The following is a 17349-nucleotide window of genomic DNA, read 5'->3' on the forward strand; positions in this document are numbered from 1 at the left end:
GTGCAACAATCAAAGTTAGCTACTCTTTAATTAATCACACACATGCACATGATCATCAACCAATTTAATCACATAGTCAACTCCATCAATTTTCCCCAATTAGCTTTAATCCATTACTCATACATGCTTCACCATTACCCTAGCAAGCTATCTACTCACTAGCCATTGAAATCAAAATCAAAACAACACTAAGTAACAAATTCATTATGATCAAATCAAACAAGCTAAAATCAAACACAAATCAATCAATCTTCAATCAAACTTGAACATTCAACAAACAATTGAAATCAAACTAAAGATCAAACTAAAGATTGAATTAAAGAAGAGGAAATCTTACAATCTTGATCAAAGATCAAAGGAATTAAAGAAAGCTTCAATCATCAACAATCCACCATGAATTTCTCTCACTAAAACCTAGAGTTTCTCTCTCTAAAAATCTCTCTAATTTGATCAAAAACTAATTCTCTTTCTATTCTAATTCTCTCTCCTCCTAAAATAGAAGGAAAAACTATATATAGGTGACAAGGGAATAATCGTGTCGTTGAGCGACTACACCTAAGTCAAATTAATTTATAACGCTCTACCAACCTAATACGTGTATAGGGTAAATAGAGGGGTCGAACCACAGGGAGACATGCATAAACACCGCATTCACTACTTAAGACTTTAAGCTATCTCGGGACAAGAAGTATGAATAACTAAGAGATTAAACTAAGGATTAAGAATGATTAAAGACCAATATAACTAAACACCAAGGGAAGTGGGTAGATGTAGATGTCACTTGATCATGCAATAACACAGAAGCAAAGCAATGGTAAACTAAGCATGCAAGAATATCGAAATAAAGCTCGATCCGACCGCCTTCCGGGGTTAATCGATTTCTCCTAACATAGCCTCTATGCTTCCACATTAGAACCATATATTAGAAGGTGCAAACAAAGAATTATCGATAGTAATGAATCTCAACTAAGTCAACTTCCGTTACTTGTTAGTAAAGACTCATCTTTGATCAACTAACAATGTGTACTTGCAAGAAAGACCAAAGAATATCAAGCATACAAAGACTTTAATCACCATTAACATAACCCCCAACATCATAAGCATGAATCAATTAACAACTACACCATCCCCACACCCTTGGCTAGGTGACTACTCACAAATCATATTGAAGACAATTTCAATCATCAAATCAATAAGCATCAACATGATCAATAAGCAAAGAAGGAAAATCAAAATAAGCAAACAAAACTAGATACAAAAGTAAAGAGAGAGAGTAAGAGATTGCTCATTCATTGAAGATGAAGATTTACAAAGGTTCAATCAAGCTCCTTCTTCAATATCCAAGTTCATCAATAGAAATCCACACTTTCTCTCTCTACTAATGAAGTTTCTCTCTCTAGATTAAGCTAAAAATGTAGAAAAATTAAAACTAAGTTAATCCCCCAAAACGTTCTAAAAAAGGGACTTATATAGTCCGTACAGAGTCAGCTGACAAAAGGAGAGGTCCGACCGAACAAATGGGAAGGTTCGGCCGGACTACAGGGTAGGTTCGGCCGGACTACAGGGTAGGTTCGGCCGAACCATGGGTAGGTTCGGTCGAACCTCCCTGATCCTGGTCTGGTCGAACTCCTGCGGTTCGGCCACTCCTGCAAAACTGCCGATTTTCATCTTGCCCCTGCCTTGAAGTTCGGCCGAACCACTGAGCAGGTTCGGCCACACCTTGGTTCGGCCACACCATCAGGAGGTTCGGCCGAACCTCTTCTGAATCATGCTTCCTCTAGCTTCCTTTGAGCTTAGCTTCCTCCTCTTGAAAATCTCGATGGTTCCTACAAAGCATAAGCATGAAAAGCACAATAAGAGCAAAGCGGGAAGACTAAGAAAAGGGAGGATAAAGGAGAAAGAAAAGAGAAAGCAAAGCTAAGTAAAAATGCTTAGAAAGAGGGCCAAACAAGTGCAAACGAGGGGAGAATCCTTAGAGAAAAAGGATAAAAGAGTGGCATAAATGCCACTCATCAATAGGAAAGATACAAAAGAAGAATTAGTTAGATCGTCCCAAAAGAAACCCCAGAAGGCGCGGTCGCATCAGAGGAGAGGCGCGGCCGCGGGAAAAAGGGTACGGAACAGGGGCCCTGGCTGGCGCGCCCGCACCCGCACTAGGCGCGCCCGCGCCACCCAGGTGCGCGGCCGCACCAACCTCGTGCGCGGCCGCACCACCCTCGTGCGCGCCCGCACCTGGCAGCAGGGGAGCCCCCCCTCTTCTTCTTCCAAGCTCATCCTCGTGGGCTCGACTTTATGATGACGATGAACACCAAGGTGAGCAGTCTTGAGACGGCCTATTTTGGTGGGTTCATGGCAAAGATTACGCCCCCACCGCATACGTGCACCGATCTCTTGACTTGCTCTTTACGTTCCTTTAAACTTGAAGCTCCGAAAGGCGAACATGAGGCATCCAAATTGATGAGAGGAAGGCTCGGGAATCCTTGGAGACACGATCATAACCTAAAAACAAACGAAAACAAACAAATAAAAGGGGAAAGGAACAAATAAACAAAGAAATGCACAAAACAAGGAAACTAACTACGGAAAGCACAAACTAACGAAATAAAGAACAAAATTAAGGAAAAGCTAAGGAAAAGGGCTATAAAGAAGCATGAAAATCATCCTAAAAGAGGCCAAATGAGTGCCATAAATGATACTCATCAAATTCCCCCAAGCTAAACTTTTGCTCGTCCTCGAGAAAAACAAAGCAAGAAAGAATAAGGATGAAAGACTTATTCAAAAAGAAAAAGAAAGACTCAAGATGAGAATATACACTAAGACTCACTGTCATAGGAATCACGGTTGTTTTTAGCTACAAAAAGCCATTTTAAACCCCTAGATCGCCCTAGAGGACGAGTAATGCTCTCGTAAGGGTATCCTAAGAGTTTACCTATAACTCTCCCCCAACATCTAAGAGGCAAAACCATAAAAAGAAAAGAAAAAGGGAAAACAAAACCTTTGCGAAATGGACTTACAAAGAGACTACAATGCAAATGAATGAAAATCTTTCTCAAGTAGTCAAGGTATGCACGTTCCAAGATATCCAAGGTTGATTGAAACATAAGGTATGCTAAGCATAGGAACTAGACATCACAATCCACGTTCATCCCAATCGATCTTACCGCGTTCTCCCTAATAGTCTCAAATCTCCCCTTAGCGAGCATCCCAATGATTCCTCGAAGGAACCGGAAAAAGAGATTTATTTAGGCTACTCGACAATCTTGACTATGCATCCCCTTTCCTTAGGCAATGACCCATGATTCCCTCCCCCGAATAGTGACTCAACTTCTAGGTCGAAAGGGCTTTCCCAAAGGTTGTAACGTAAGGCATAAAGGGTGAAGGTAGGCTAAAATTTAAAATTTGGTGGTTTTCCTAAATAGTGAAGCAAAAGGGTGATCAATCCTCAACATCACGATCAAGAAATAACCAAACAAAAATGACAACACCCCCGAGCTTATTCAAAGCTATACTCACAAGAATATATACAAAAAGCGTAAACGCTTCTCCCCTAAGCTTAAATGAAGCATTGTCCTCAATGCTTAGAAGGAGAAAAGAATACATCAAAATGTTTTTTGGTTATTTTTTGTTTTTATTTTTATTTGTAAAGCCATGCTTTGTCCTTTCCTTTTTTCTAAATTCGGACGGCTTCTTTTTTTATATATATATTGCACTTATTTGTCCATGCCTCTTTTAATGTAGGACGGCTTTTACTCGTACTCATTTGCCATTATTCACAAAGAAAACATAATCACAAGCTTGCATCAATGGAACCACATATCCCAACTATATCACCACAAACACCTTCAAGAATGATCAATTGCTTCACAAAAACAAGAAAAGAAAGAAAATGAAACAAAAGGCCAAAGATCTAAAGATGTGGCTTGAAAAAAAGGAAATAGGCTTAAATGGTTGCAAGAAGGCAAATGTAAACCCAAAAACAAATATTAAACAAACTATCCTAAAAATGAAAAATACCACCCCGAAAAAGGTGCCTTTGTCCTCCCTAGATAGCTCGGTCTCGGTTTTAAGAATCATAAATCAAGCTTTATAGATTAGGTTTGCAATAGTCAAGGATCCACGCTGCTCATACAAAATAGGTTGAAGGCTTGAAAAATGATGAACCTCACATGGATGTAGCAAAACCTCATTAGAGGTGTCAAATCGACTATAGGAAGCAACTACCAACATGCCACAAACAAGTAGAATCCGGCTTCATGATCCACCTAATTCAAACCAACTACCCTAGCATACACCTATCCTAGAGTCAACCAAGCATAGTCTCAAACGGTGCATACCTTTACTACCTAGGAAGAAATTCATGCAAAAGACAAAGTCTAATGTACAAAGTCCAATTCATAAGGAAAACAAGAATGGGTGAAAAACAAGCCTCAAAAGCATACCACAAACCAAAACAAGAACAAAGGAAAAATAAAAGAAAAGAAAAATAAAAGGAAAAGAAAAGAAAAGGAAAGCCATAGACAAAGGAAGAAAAGGAAAAATTTAGAAAGGAAATAGAAAGCGAGTTAAACACGTATATCCCAATTGACATACAAGTGATTGAATGACAGCATCGTCAACGATCCCAAACATGTTACGTGTTAACAAGCAATCATCCTCGAACCGTTCAACTTCCCCTAAACTAAACCTAATCTATGCATCCAAATAAAATAAAGAAAAAATAAATTAGAAAGGTCTCACCGGGCTATCCATGCTTAGCATAATTAATAAAGGTGAAAGAAAGAACCACCATTGTTGCGCTCCAAAATCGTAAGCATCATCAAAAAGTCGTGTGAGAACAAGAAAAGTAAAAGAAGCTATAAACAAAGAAAAAGGTTAGTAACTTCAAAACAAAAGAAAAAGATCCTAAAAAGTAAAACTAAACTAAGCTAACAAAAACATTAAACAACTGAGCAAAATTAGGCTAACAAAAACCAAAACGGAAAGTAAAGAAAAACTAAGTAAACAACTAAACAACTAACTAACTAAAAGGTACTAAACTACAAGATTTGGATTCAAAGGGATTTGGTTCAAGGGTTTTGGATATAAGGGAGCAAGAAACAATCAACATCATCACAAGGAAATCATCACAACAACAATGGCAAAACAAACTCATGGGACTAGCAACAAACAACAACAAGACTAGAGACCAAGATAAGGAAACCATCATGCAAGAGGCAAATAAAATTCAAGGTATGCAACAACAACAAATATTGGCAACCGAGATACAAAGAAGTTCCCCCAAGCTAAACATGAATACATCTCAACATCCCAACAATACAAATCAAGTACATAAACATAAAGGATGGAGGTAAGAGGTACAAAAGAGAGGGAACTAAGACTCGTCATTACCACCACCACTTGGCCCGGCCTCATTAGAATCATTGTTGCCCATGTAGTCATCTAAGGTTGGGGTGAGTAAGGAGCCCAACCTCCGGTGAATCCCTCGGGCCAACCATAATTCCCCTTGAAATTATCTTGTTGCCAAGGGGCAAGAGGTATGAATTGCTCGGGAAAGGTGAGCTCAAATGGATGGTTAGGGTGAACATAGGGGTAATTAGGGGTCACCCCTATAGTCACACCCTCCGGGAGCTTGGTAATCGTAGTTACCACGCTTGTCCGGGTAAGAACGGGGCTCGGTACCGGGCTCTAAAGGCCCTTGCCAATAAGGATGCCCATGCGAAAGTATAGGACCTTGCTGGGGCGGAAAGTAAGGATAGTTAACCGGGGGAGTGATGCTCCCTCGGTTAACCTCCGCATCATAAAGTTTTTGTTGTTGAATGAACATAGCTTGTTGCATTTCGGAAATACCTCGCATATGGGAGTAGAGGGCCTCAAAATCTTGGTCATACATGCCCTCCAAGCGGATTTGTAACCCACTCATTTGGTTACTAAGGGCCTCCAAGTCGGAGCTAGCAAATTGAGGTTGTTGCGTTTGCCCTTGATGTTGTTGTTGTTGTTGTTGAAGTTGTTGTTATTGTTGTTGATGTTGTTGTTCCTCAACTTCTTCTTCTTCTTCTTCATCGGAGTCAAAGAATGGGCCGCGGAAGATCTTGGGGACATGCCACACATTAGGGGTGTCCGTCCGGTGGAGAGATGTCAAAGATGGGTTGGGAAGGTAGCACCAATGCTTGTTATCCCGAAGCCACTCATAATTTCCCTCCTCATAATGTTTGGAGATGAATTGAATTTGCCCCAATTGTTTCATATCAAGGTACACGGAGTCGGCATCTCCAACCGGCTTGCAATAAGGCAAATGATGATCAAGGTGGAGGTTGGTCAAGAGCCTAGTGACCAATCCCCCACAAGGAATCTCCCTGGTGTCCCGGTCTTGCAAGGCTACACAATAGGTGGCAAAAATGTACCCCAAGTTCAACCGACCACGATATTCTCCTCTAGTGGCCAACCATAGAATTTTGAGCTCCAATTTGCTCATTTTGCCTAACCCTTGCTTGGGGAAAACCGAGTACCCCAAAAGACGGTGAACAACCCGAAGACAAGGTTGGTAGACATTGCTAATCTTGGCCTGCTTGGTGATAAACTCACCACCTCCGGAGATATCGTCCCACCAAGAATCCTGATCATACTCCTTAAAAATATAAGGCTCTAGATCCAAAATGTCACCATGAGGATCAAAATCTAGAGCGGCATTGAATTGCTCTAAGGAGAGGTCGAAGAAGCTGTTGAAAATTTGGAATTGAACCTTATATTGACCCTCTACGGGAACTATCTCAACCGAAGCAAAGAATTCGAGAGTGGGCTCAACATAGGTGCGGTAGCTGCGGGAGATGAATGTGCCCATTCGTAGGTTGATCAACAACTCCCTTACATCCTCATCAATCCCCAATGCGGACATGTCGGATTGAAAGTAGTGTCTTGTGGGTTTGAGGGAGCGGTTTTCTTTTAGTTTATGGTACCGGTTTTTGTGTTTTTTATCGTTGAATTTTCTTTTGGGTGGTGGAGTAGGGTTACGTGTTTGGGAGGAGGATGTGCTTAGGGTAGGTTCATCAGTGGAGGCGTTTGTTTTCCGTTTCTTCACAAGGTTTTTGAGGACTCTCGACATGATGAATTTCAAGTGCAAGGATCACAAAAAACCAATCACAAAATTCCCACAACAATCCGCAAAATCTCCAACCAAGAACTTCAATATCCACAAATCACATTTCCAATCCAAATTACCAAACAACACCAAACAACCAACAATTTCTTCTCAAACAATCAACAATCACAAGAAGAACCACCAATACCACAATAGCACCTTACTACCCACACTATCAAAATTCAAATTCCAAAATTCTCAACAAAATTGCTCACAAATGCTACAAAATCAACAAACAACTCAAATAATCAACCAAAAACCAATATCAATCATCAAAATCATCAAAGTTGGTACTACCACTATTCATGCTCATGCACAAATCAAAACTTGCAAATATATGACATAATTGAGCAATTAAAAGCTAGAGAAGATGATTATACCATATATGAAGCAAGATTGAATCACTTTTAACCACCAATATCCACCAAATAGAAAAACCCCAAATTATACCCAAGTATGGATGAGAGAGATTGGAGGTTTAATTTGATGAAAGTAGTATGAATTTGATGATTTGGATGGAAATGTAGAAGGTTTTAGTGAATTTGGAGTGAAAATTTGAGTGATTTGAGTTGAAATTTTGATGAGTTGTTGAAGGTAGTGGTGCGATTTTGAGGGTTTGAGGGTGATGGGGGTCGAAACTATGAAGGAGGTATAAGGGGAAATGAAAGAAGAAAGGAAGGAAGGAAGATAAAAGAGAGGCTCGGGCTGATGCGCGCCCGCGCCAACCAGGTGCACGGCCGCACCAGCTGGATGCGCGCCCGCACCAGCCAGGTGCGCGGCTGCACCAAGTGCGTGCGCGCCCGCACCTGAGCCTAGCCTAGCTCTCTCTTCTTCTTTTTTTAGGTTTTTGTTGCGTTCATTTGGTGGGTACACGAATAATGATGATGATAAACACCAACATAGGCAGTAGCAAAATCCCGTTTTAGTGGGTTTAAAACTAGAATTTCATGAACCCACCATAAGAACCCACCAAGTGCAAACTTCCTTCAACTTTAAAGCATAAAATCCCTAACTTACCTCACCAAGATTCTTACCCTTTTACCTCAAATTTCGATAAAATCGAGTATCACTAATAGAAAAATACAATAAGGCACCCCCATAAAGGCACCGGTTCAGGCCAAACCAGTGTCCTAAACCGGCCCAAATTTGGGCGCCATTTTACAAAAATATAAAAGGCACCGGTTCAGACCAAACCGGTGCCAAAAACTAAAAGGGCACCTGTTTGAACCGGTGCCGATTGAACCGGTCCTTAATTAAAAAAAAACGCTTAAACCTTATTATTAAAAAAAAAAAAAAAACCCGCCCATATATAAACCCCCCAAACCCTATTTCTCATTCGAGCCGCTTCTATCTTCTCCTATTTCCTTCTCTTTCTCTCTCCTCTTCTCTTCTCCTCTCCTCCTCTTTCGCTCACCACTCTTTCTCATCTCCTCCTTCCCTTTCTCATCTCCTCCTTCTCCCTACCACGTCTCCTTCTCCTTCAAGCCCACTACGAAGCCCACAACGAAGACCACCACGGAGACCACCACGAACACCACCACGGAGACCACCACGAGCACATGCAACACCACGAACACGTCTCCTTCTCCCTCAATTTCTGGGGTTTTTTTTTCCGATTTCACTTTAGGTTTTTTTTTGCGATTTTGATTTATTTTTGTCGATTTCTGGTTTTTTTTTACTCGATTTTAATAGATTTATTTTTTTCGATTTTGATTTTTTTTTTCGATTTCTTGGTTTTTATTTCGACAGCAATTTCGATTTTTTTGTTTTCGATTTCTGGGTTTTTTTTTTCCGTTTTCAATTTTGATTTTTTTTTTCGATTTTTATTTATTAGATTTTAATATATTTTGTTTTCGACTTTGATTTTCGTTTAATTGATTTTTGAAATTGATTTTTCTGGGTTCTGAGTTTAATTGATTTCAAAAATTTTGGGAATAATTTTAATTCATTTTTCTGGGTTCTGAGTTTAATTGATTTCGAAATTGAATTTGAATTATTTTTGTGTTTAATTGATTTTCGAAATTGATTTTTCTGGGTTCTGAGTTTAATTGATTTTGAAAATTTTGCGTTTAATTGATTTTTCTAGGTTTTGAGTTTAATTGATTTCAAAAAATTTGGGAATAATTGATTTCGAAATTTTTGGGGTTAATTGATCTTCGAAAATTTTGGGGTTTAATTGCTTTTCGAAATTTTGGGGTTAATTGATCTTCGAAAATTTTGGGATTTAAAACACATTCAAAAATTTTGTGGTAATTGTGTTTCGATTTTTTTTGGGTTTTTTTTGGTTATTTATTTATTAAATTATTTTGATTTTTGAGTTCGTACATTATATTCTAAGTTCACAAGTGATGCATGAGTTTTCTGGGTTTTTTTTTTTTTGCATTTTTTTGTGAGTTTTATTGATTTCTGGGTTTTAATTGATGCAGGTGTTAGATGCACAAGGATTTAAGACTTTGATTTTGGAATATTGTTTTTGATGTTGTAATTTTTTATTTGTATTTTTTTTTTTTTTTTTGTATTTTTCAATATCTATTTAATGTTGAATTTTATTGTATGATTATAATTCATTGTATTTTTTTTTTGTATTGTACAATAACAGTTTAATATATTGTTATATTTCATTGTCTTTTGCGCTTGTTCTAATTTATATTTTGATGTTCTAATTTATTTTAGTTGATTTAATTTTTAAGTGAAAAAAGGCAAAAAATAAATAAATAAATAAAAGAAGGAAAAATAAGAGAAATTCAAAAATCAAAAAGAAAAGTTAGAAATCACCGGGTTGCCTCCCGGGAAGCGCTTGCTTATGGTCCTTAGCTCGACCCTTCCTCCAAATCATGGAGGGTCAAAGAGCACCACCTTCTTCAAGGTAGCGGAAAGAGCAAATTCTTTTTCAGCTTCTAGCAACCTCTTGTTGTTGCTTGATGAAACTTCCTTCAAAGACTTTTCAATTGCAAATTTTTCTTTCCATAACTTCTTTCTCTCTCTCTTCTTCTTAGAATCACAGGCTTTTTTCTTTGGCATGTTGCTTATTGTAGATGGTTCCTCACCATCCATACTCATGGAAACATCCTCTACATCTTGAGGATAGAGCTCAAACCAATGAGGGATTTCAACTTCCTCCTCGTACGTTAGCTTGGGAATCATCATTTTCTCTTCACTAACCTTCTTGCCATCAAAACTTAAAAGAACATCATCACAATTCTCAAGAACATCATTAGTTGAAGAATTAATCATGCACACATTATCAATAGAACGAGGGGAATTAGCACACATAATTCCTTGCACAAGAGACAAAGACTCATGCATTGGTTTCAACTCAAAGATTTCCTCTTTCTTACCAATTCTCAAGGTAATACGGCCTCCTTTCACATCTATTAAGGCTCCCGAAGTGGCTAAGAAAGGTCTTCCTAAAATGATAGGGATATGGTCATCTTCCGTAATCTCAAGCACAATGAAATCAACGGGAATAGTGAACCCTCCTATCTTAAGAGGAACATCCTCAACTCTCCCCTTTGGAATCATAATAGTCCGATCGGCCAGTTGAAGGGTTATGTTAGATGGGAGTAGCTCACCTAGCTCGAGTTTCTTGAAAATGGAATAAGGCATGACGCTCACACTAGCTCCAAGATCACAAAAAGCATTATTAAACATTTTCCTTTTGATCTCACATGGAATAGAGAAGTTTCCCGGATCCTCCATTTTCTTGGGCAACTCATTATGAATGAAAGCACTACAACAACTCCCAACTTCAACCGAATCAACTTCATTGCACATTCTCTTCCCACTCAAAATCTCCTTAAGGAACTTAGAGTACCTAGGCATTTGGGTAATTGCATCGGTGAAGGGGATAGAAAGGTGAACTTCCTTGAGCATAGCAATAAACTTTCCAAATTGCTCATCAATTTTGTGCCTCAAGAATTTTTGTGGGTATGGAAGGTCGGGTCTCCGCACTTCCTCACACTCTTTCTCACTACTCCCTTTTTTCTCTTGCACCTCCTCATAACTCACACTCTTAGACTCAACCTTCTCAACTTCCACTTTTGGGTCACTCCTCTCCTCATCCTCCTTAATGGACCTAGAAGCTCCCTTATTAAGAACTCTCCCACTCCTAGTGGTGATAGAACAAACGGGTTTCTTAGGTTCCACTCCTTGAGAAGGCAAAGAGGATGGACTAGCACAATCCTTAAAAGTGTTGTCTAGTTGGGTTATTTGTGTCTCAAGCATTTTGTTATGAGTCATCATCTCATTAAATTTCTTGTCACTCACCGCCATATATGTGTTGATGATCTTGGTTTGGTTATCAATCATTTCTTCCAAATTTGTCTTAAATGATGATGGTTGGGAATAAGAATTTTCACCATTGCCTTGAGGCTTTGGAGCAAAACCGGGTGGGGGTCCCCTTTGGTTGTTATTTTGAAAACTTCCTCGATTTTGGTTGTTATTCCAATTTCCACGGCCTTGATTATTGCCACCATTATGGTAATGATTACCAAAGCCTTGAGATTGACTTTGGTTACCATCCCCATGGCTCGGGTTTTGATTACTATAGCCTTGGTTGTTATAGTTACCTCGAAAACCTTGGTTTCCTTGGTTCCTATAGCCTCCATTGTTGTAGTTATCGAAACCACCTTGGGGGTGAGAATTCCTATTACTAAAATTCTTAGGTCCATCAAACCTTTGACCACCATTGACATTAGACACAAAGTTCACATGTTCACATTCATTAATTTCAACATCAACACATCCATCAACAAAAGTTTGAGAGCACATGGAAGAATCATGATCATAAGATCCACAAGAATCACAAAATAGACAACCACTTGGCATGTTATTGGAAGTAGGAGGAGAAGAGTTAGAAAATGTACCTCTCCCTTTAGATTGGGAGGGAAGACTCAATGAATTCGTAGAAACACTCTCAAGCTTTGCTTTGATCGACGTCACTTCCTTCCCTAGATTTGAAATTTGGGAAGACAAGTTGTTAATCGCATTGAGATGATCCACCGAATAAACCGTCGAGCGACTCTTGCTCGTAGACTCCCTCTCTCCTTCTTGACAATCTCTATAGTATCTCACCACATCCTCAATTATGTCAACTACCTCTTCTTCCGTCCTATTTATTATGGACCTCCGGCTCCTCCATCTAGGCGTGACTTGCCTTGAGCACTCAAGCCTCCATAGAAAATTTGTATCACTTGATAGGTAGGAATTCCATGATGTGGACACTCTCTTTGGTACTCCTTGTACCTCTCCCATGCTTTATAGAGATTCTCATTAGGCCTTTGTTTGAATCCTTGGATCAAGGCTCTAGCCTCCGCCGTATTCTTTTGTGGGTAAAAGCGAGACAAGAAAGCTTTGGTGACTTCATCCCATGTCCTAAGGGAATTTTTCTTAACCTCCTTATCCAACCACTCTAAGGCACGACCAATAAGAGAAAAGGGAAACAACTTTAGCCGAATAAACTCTTGAGAAATATCGTTCACCTTGATAGTATTACAATACTTCTCAAATTCCTTTAGGTGATTTAACGGGCTCTCACTCTTGGTTCCACTAAATTGCCTCCTTTCTATCAAAGTAATCATGGCCGGTCTAATTTCAAAATCGCTCGCCGGTGTTGTAGGTGGAGCAATTCCACTCTCAAACCTATAAGCACCGGGAATTCCCAACTCCTTCAAAGCTACTCTTGGATTCTCTCCCATGGCTTTCTCTTCTTCTTCCTCAAATTCTTCTTCACTTGAGGAACTTAGGCTCAAAGATCGGTTGGCTACCCTTCTTCGTGAAAGAGTTCTTTCAATTTCCGGATCCAAAGGAACTAAGGTCCTAACACGAGTTCTACTATGCATGCAAAAGCTCAAAAGAAATTGATAGTAACCCGGCTACAAGTGTAGCCTAAAAGAAAGTAGAAAAATCTTTTTGTATGTTTTTTTTTAATAAGATGGAATAGACACAATCAACAATACAAAATCACAACGCCATTCCCCGGCAACGGGGTCATTTTGACGCGGGTTGAAGCTAGGTCGTTGAAACTAACCCCTACCCGAGGCCAAACAAAATTTGTAAACACTCAACACACCCCTACACAAGTATAATGGTAAGTTGAGGGTCGAACCCAAAGGAATGGTGGGCGATTATCTATTGTCTATGCTCAAGCTATTCCAAAATGTAATGATTGGGTGTGAATGTTATGCTAGGACAAAGATGACTAATAAACGAGAAGAAATCAAATGTAATAAACACTAGGGCTAGGATCCACATGTAATCATAACGGATTCAACTAATTGGGAGGTCAAATTGACTAAGTCAAGCTATGTAAAGGAAAATCAATCATGCAACCAAAAGAGCATATCAAGCTATTATCCTAGAGGTCTAACTAGCGTCAACTACGATAAACTCTAGCTAGGAAACATCACAAGACACCTCAATCGTTTAAATGCAAACCACAAATCAATGGTCCGTATCAATGTGAACTTACAATGCAATCTAGTTCAAACTAATCAAACACAAATCAATCAATCTTCAATCAAACTTGAAAATTCAACAAACAATTGAAATCAAACTAAAGATCAAACTAATGATTGAATTAAAGAAAAGGAAATCTTACAATCTTGATCAAAGATCAAAGGAATTAAAGAAAGCTTCAATCATTAACAATCCACCATGAATTTCTCTCACTAAAACCTAGAGTTTCTCTCTCTTAAAATCTCTCTAATTTGATCAAAAACTAATTCTCCTTCTGTTCTAATTCTCTCTCCTCCTAAAATAGAAGGAAAAACTATATATAGGAAAGATACAAAAGAAGAGTTAGTTAGATCGTCCCAAAAGAAACCCCGGAAGGCGCGGTCGCATCATTGGAGAGGCGCGGCCGCGGGAAAAAGGGTACGGAACAGGGGCCCTGGCAGGCGCGCCCGCGCCACCTAGGTGCGCGGCCGCACCACCCTCGTGCGCGCCCGCACCTAGCAGCAGGGGACCCCCCCCCCCCCTCTTCTTCTTCCAAGCTCATCCTTGTGGGCTCGACTTTATGATGACGATGAACACCAAGGTGGGCAGTCTTGAGAGGGCCTATTTTGGTGGGTTCATGGCAAAGATTACGCCCCCACCGCATACGTGCACCGATCTCTTGACTTGCTCTTTGCGTTCCTTTAAACTTGAAGCTCCGAAAGGCGAACATGAGGCATCCAAATTGATGAGAAGAAGGCTCGGGAATCCTTGGAGACACGATCATAACCTAAAAACAAATGAAAACAAACAAATAAAAGGGAAAAAGAACAAATAAACAAAGAAATGCACAAAACAAGGAAACTAACTACGGAAAGCACAAACTAACGAAATAAAGAACAAAATTAAGGAAAAGCTAAGGAAAAGGGCTATAAAGAAGCATGAAAATCATCCTAAAAGAGGCCAAATGAGTGTCATAAATGACACTCATCACTAGGCACCCCATGTACTGTAACCGCTTTTAGGAATACCCCTAGGCTTCAGGAGGTCCCGGGTAATGTAGATAGCCATGGATGGTATGCCTTTCATGACAGGGAGTTCTAACACACCATTCGCACAAAGCCTTCAAGCCAGAAGGGCTTTCGCCATACCTTTCTTTACATTTTTCATGTCGAGGGTTGGAGGATATCCCGGGACCATAGCGGATGGCCTAGGGTTGAGTTGAACTACAATGTTCCTTCCATGAGTGTTGATGAAGCCGTGGTGGCTATTTGGCTACAATCCTTTAAGGAAAAAGGATCAAAATAGAAGCAACCTACCATGTGAATCTTGAAGGATAGGCATTTCAAAAAGGAGCGATTTTTTAGTGTCGTGGGCTTGAACCGAGCTTATGATAGGGGTAGGATCCGCTTTTGTTTATTTAAGCTAACTCTTTTATGTATTTTCCTACCGGGCTTTATTACTAATGAATTTGTATGAATGTTTGCTTGCAGATATTGCTTATAAACACCTGAAAGGAAAACTCCAGCGTAAGATGTCACATTTTAATTTTCGAGCAGGGAAGTTTAGGGCTTCCTTAACCAGAGGAAAGCATGAGTGTTCCTCCTCCTCCTCCTCCTCTGGTATGCACCTTTTTTCACAGTTTAATTCTTTAGTGATTGCCTTTTTGCTTACTTGTTTAACTTGTCTTTTCAGAATCCGAAATCAAGGAAGAAGACATCTGAAAGGGGGGAAGGATCTTCTCGGGCGACCATGGAGATGGATAACTAAGTCTCTCATCATGTCTCCCCCGCCATCTCTCGGCATATCGAGCTTCTAGAGGCTGAGGGCTTTGGGCTGCAAGTAAAGCATCCTCGCATTGAGGAAAGTAAAGACGAGGGCGATGATAACTTTGAGGACGGGGCCCCTGGGCCTCCCGTGTTCAATGAGCCCTTCTTGCCCATGTCTAAGCAGGGGTGCAGGGATATGGTGAAGGATCTCATGCCCCGCTTCTCTTCGACCGAAGATGCTGATGCTGTGAGGAGGGACCCGACTAAATTCTTCTACTCCGCTTTTGATAGTGTTCTGAAGGTATGCATCTCTATGCTTTTGCAATGATTTCTTGCCCTTCGACTTACACTAACTTTCCACTCTTATTTATGCAGGTTGGCGCCACTTTGAGTGTGATGGCTGAGGACTACAAGAGATGTACGGTGCAGGATGTGTGTGACCTGTGGAGTGAGTTGTCTGGAGCCCGGACTGAGATTCATGATCTGAAGGAGGAGCTCAGCTCGACTAAGGGTGCCTTGGAGAAAGCCTGGTAGGATCTCCTTGACGCCCAGGAGGCTAGGGAAATTAACACCAAGTCCATTAAGGCCAAGCTTGCTGAGGCTAGGGATGAGAAGAAGAATCTGACCGAGATGCTGAAGGCAAAGAAGGAAGAGGTGGAGGGCCTGAAGGAAGAGCTGACTAAGGCTTGGGAGAGAGCCAAGCGGTCCCAGGAGGAGGTGATCGCCGAATGGAAGTGGTCTCTGTCTTTTCTGATTTTCAGTCCATGATTGGGTACGAGGCCTTCGAGGTCGGGATAACTGATGTCCAGGCCTACATGGAGACAGCCCTTGCTTCTTTTGGGCTGAAGGATTCTTATCCCAAGGTGCGAGATAAGGTTAAGGACCTCATCCGTGCTGCTGAAGAGGAGGAAGAGAGGAAGATCAGGGAAGAGGAGAACCAGTAGAGTGGGATCGAGGGGTAGCTTCTCCAGCCTTTCCTTTTGCTCTAGGCTTAACTGATTTCTTTAGGATGTATGTCTTTGGGATGTACGAAACTTATGATTTTTTGCTTTTGCTTGATGGCTTGTAACCGTTAATTTGGCTTAGACTTTGCTTTGTTGATGTAATGGAATTTGTATGCTTTTCTTTATGCTATCCTTTATTGAATATTTGTTCCTTACTTGATCATTTATCCCTAGGGGACAAAAAGAAGCCCCTAGCGTTTGACGGGTAACCTTAGCATACTATTATTACTAGGTTTGGGCTAAAACGAACCTTATGTTATTTTTCATGAGAGCAGAAATTGTATGAACACCTGGGGGCTAAACAAGCCCTTAGTTATAAATTTTGAATTGACAATGTAAACAAACTAGGGGCTAAAAACGAGCCCCAAGCTAGAAGTTTGTATGAGAGATGGGCTACTCCAACTTATTATTGATAACGTTAACAATTTTGGGGCTAAAACGAGCCCTAAGTTGCAAGTCATATGAGAGCTGGCTTTCTAACTCTTTGAAGTAAGCTGAGGGCTAAACGAGCCCTAAGTTATGGATGATATTTCGGCCACGACTCTATCTCAAATGTTTGAGTATAGGCTAGCATCTTGCCCCAAACATTGGAACAAACTTTAGTCATTATTAACTTAGCGAACCAAAATCCCCTATGCCAGGAATGTAGTGCTATTGAATGATTGTCATCTATGTTAATAAGCGATATAAAAGTTCAAAAAATCAACTAAGTAAGAAAATGACAAAGTGCAATATATAAAGGGCAACCATCGTAGCTAAGGGGTTTTTCATTATATTAACATTAATGCAAAAAACATTACAATGATGCGCTATAGTAAAGTTGATTTCCTAGTATCGGCTTTTATTGCCCCTAGGGCATCATTATAAGGGAGAGATTCAAATGTAAAACCTTCGCAGGTTATCAGCATTTCATGGCCGGGGGAGGTCCTTGCCGTTAGGAGTTTGCAAGCGAAAGGTCCCTGGGCGAATTACTTCCTTAATTTTGTAAGGCCCCTCTCAATTTGGGTTT

At 40.2% G+C, this 17349-nt stretch overlaps 1 non-coding gene across 1 annotated transcript; it reads left to right on the forward strand.

The window, feature by feature from the left end:
* Positions 1–12340: 12340 nt before the first annotated feature.
* On the forward strand, positions 12341–12446 carry LOC145625799 (small nucleolar RNA R71). Its single transcript, XR_014110701.1, has one exon. It is a non-coding gene; the product is annotated as a small nucleolar RNA R71 (small nucleolar RNA).
* The last annotated feature ends 4903 nt before the right edge of the window (positions 12447–17349 follow it).

The sequence above is a fragment of the Chenopodium album genome, chromosome 3, assembly GCF_948465745.1.
Source record: "Chenopodium album chromosome 3, dcCheAlbu1.1, whole genome shotgun sequence".
Lineage (NCBI taxonomy): Eukaryota > Viridiplantae > Streptophyta > Magnoliopsida > Caryophyllales > Amaranthaceae > Chenopodium > Chenopodium album.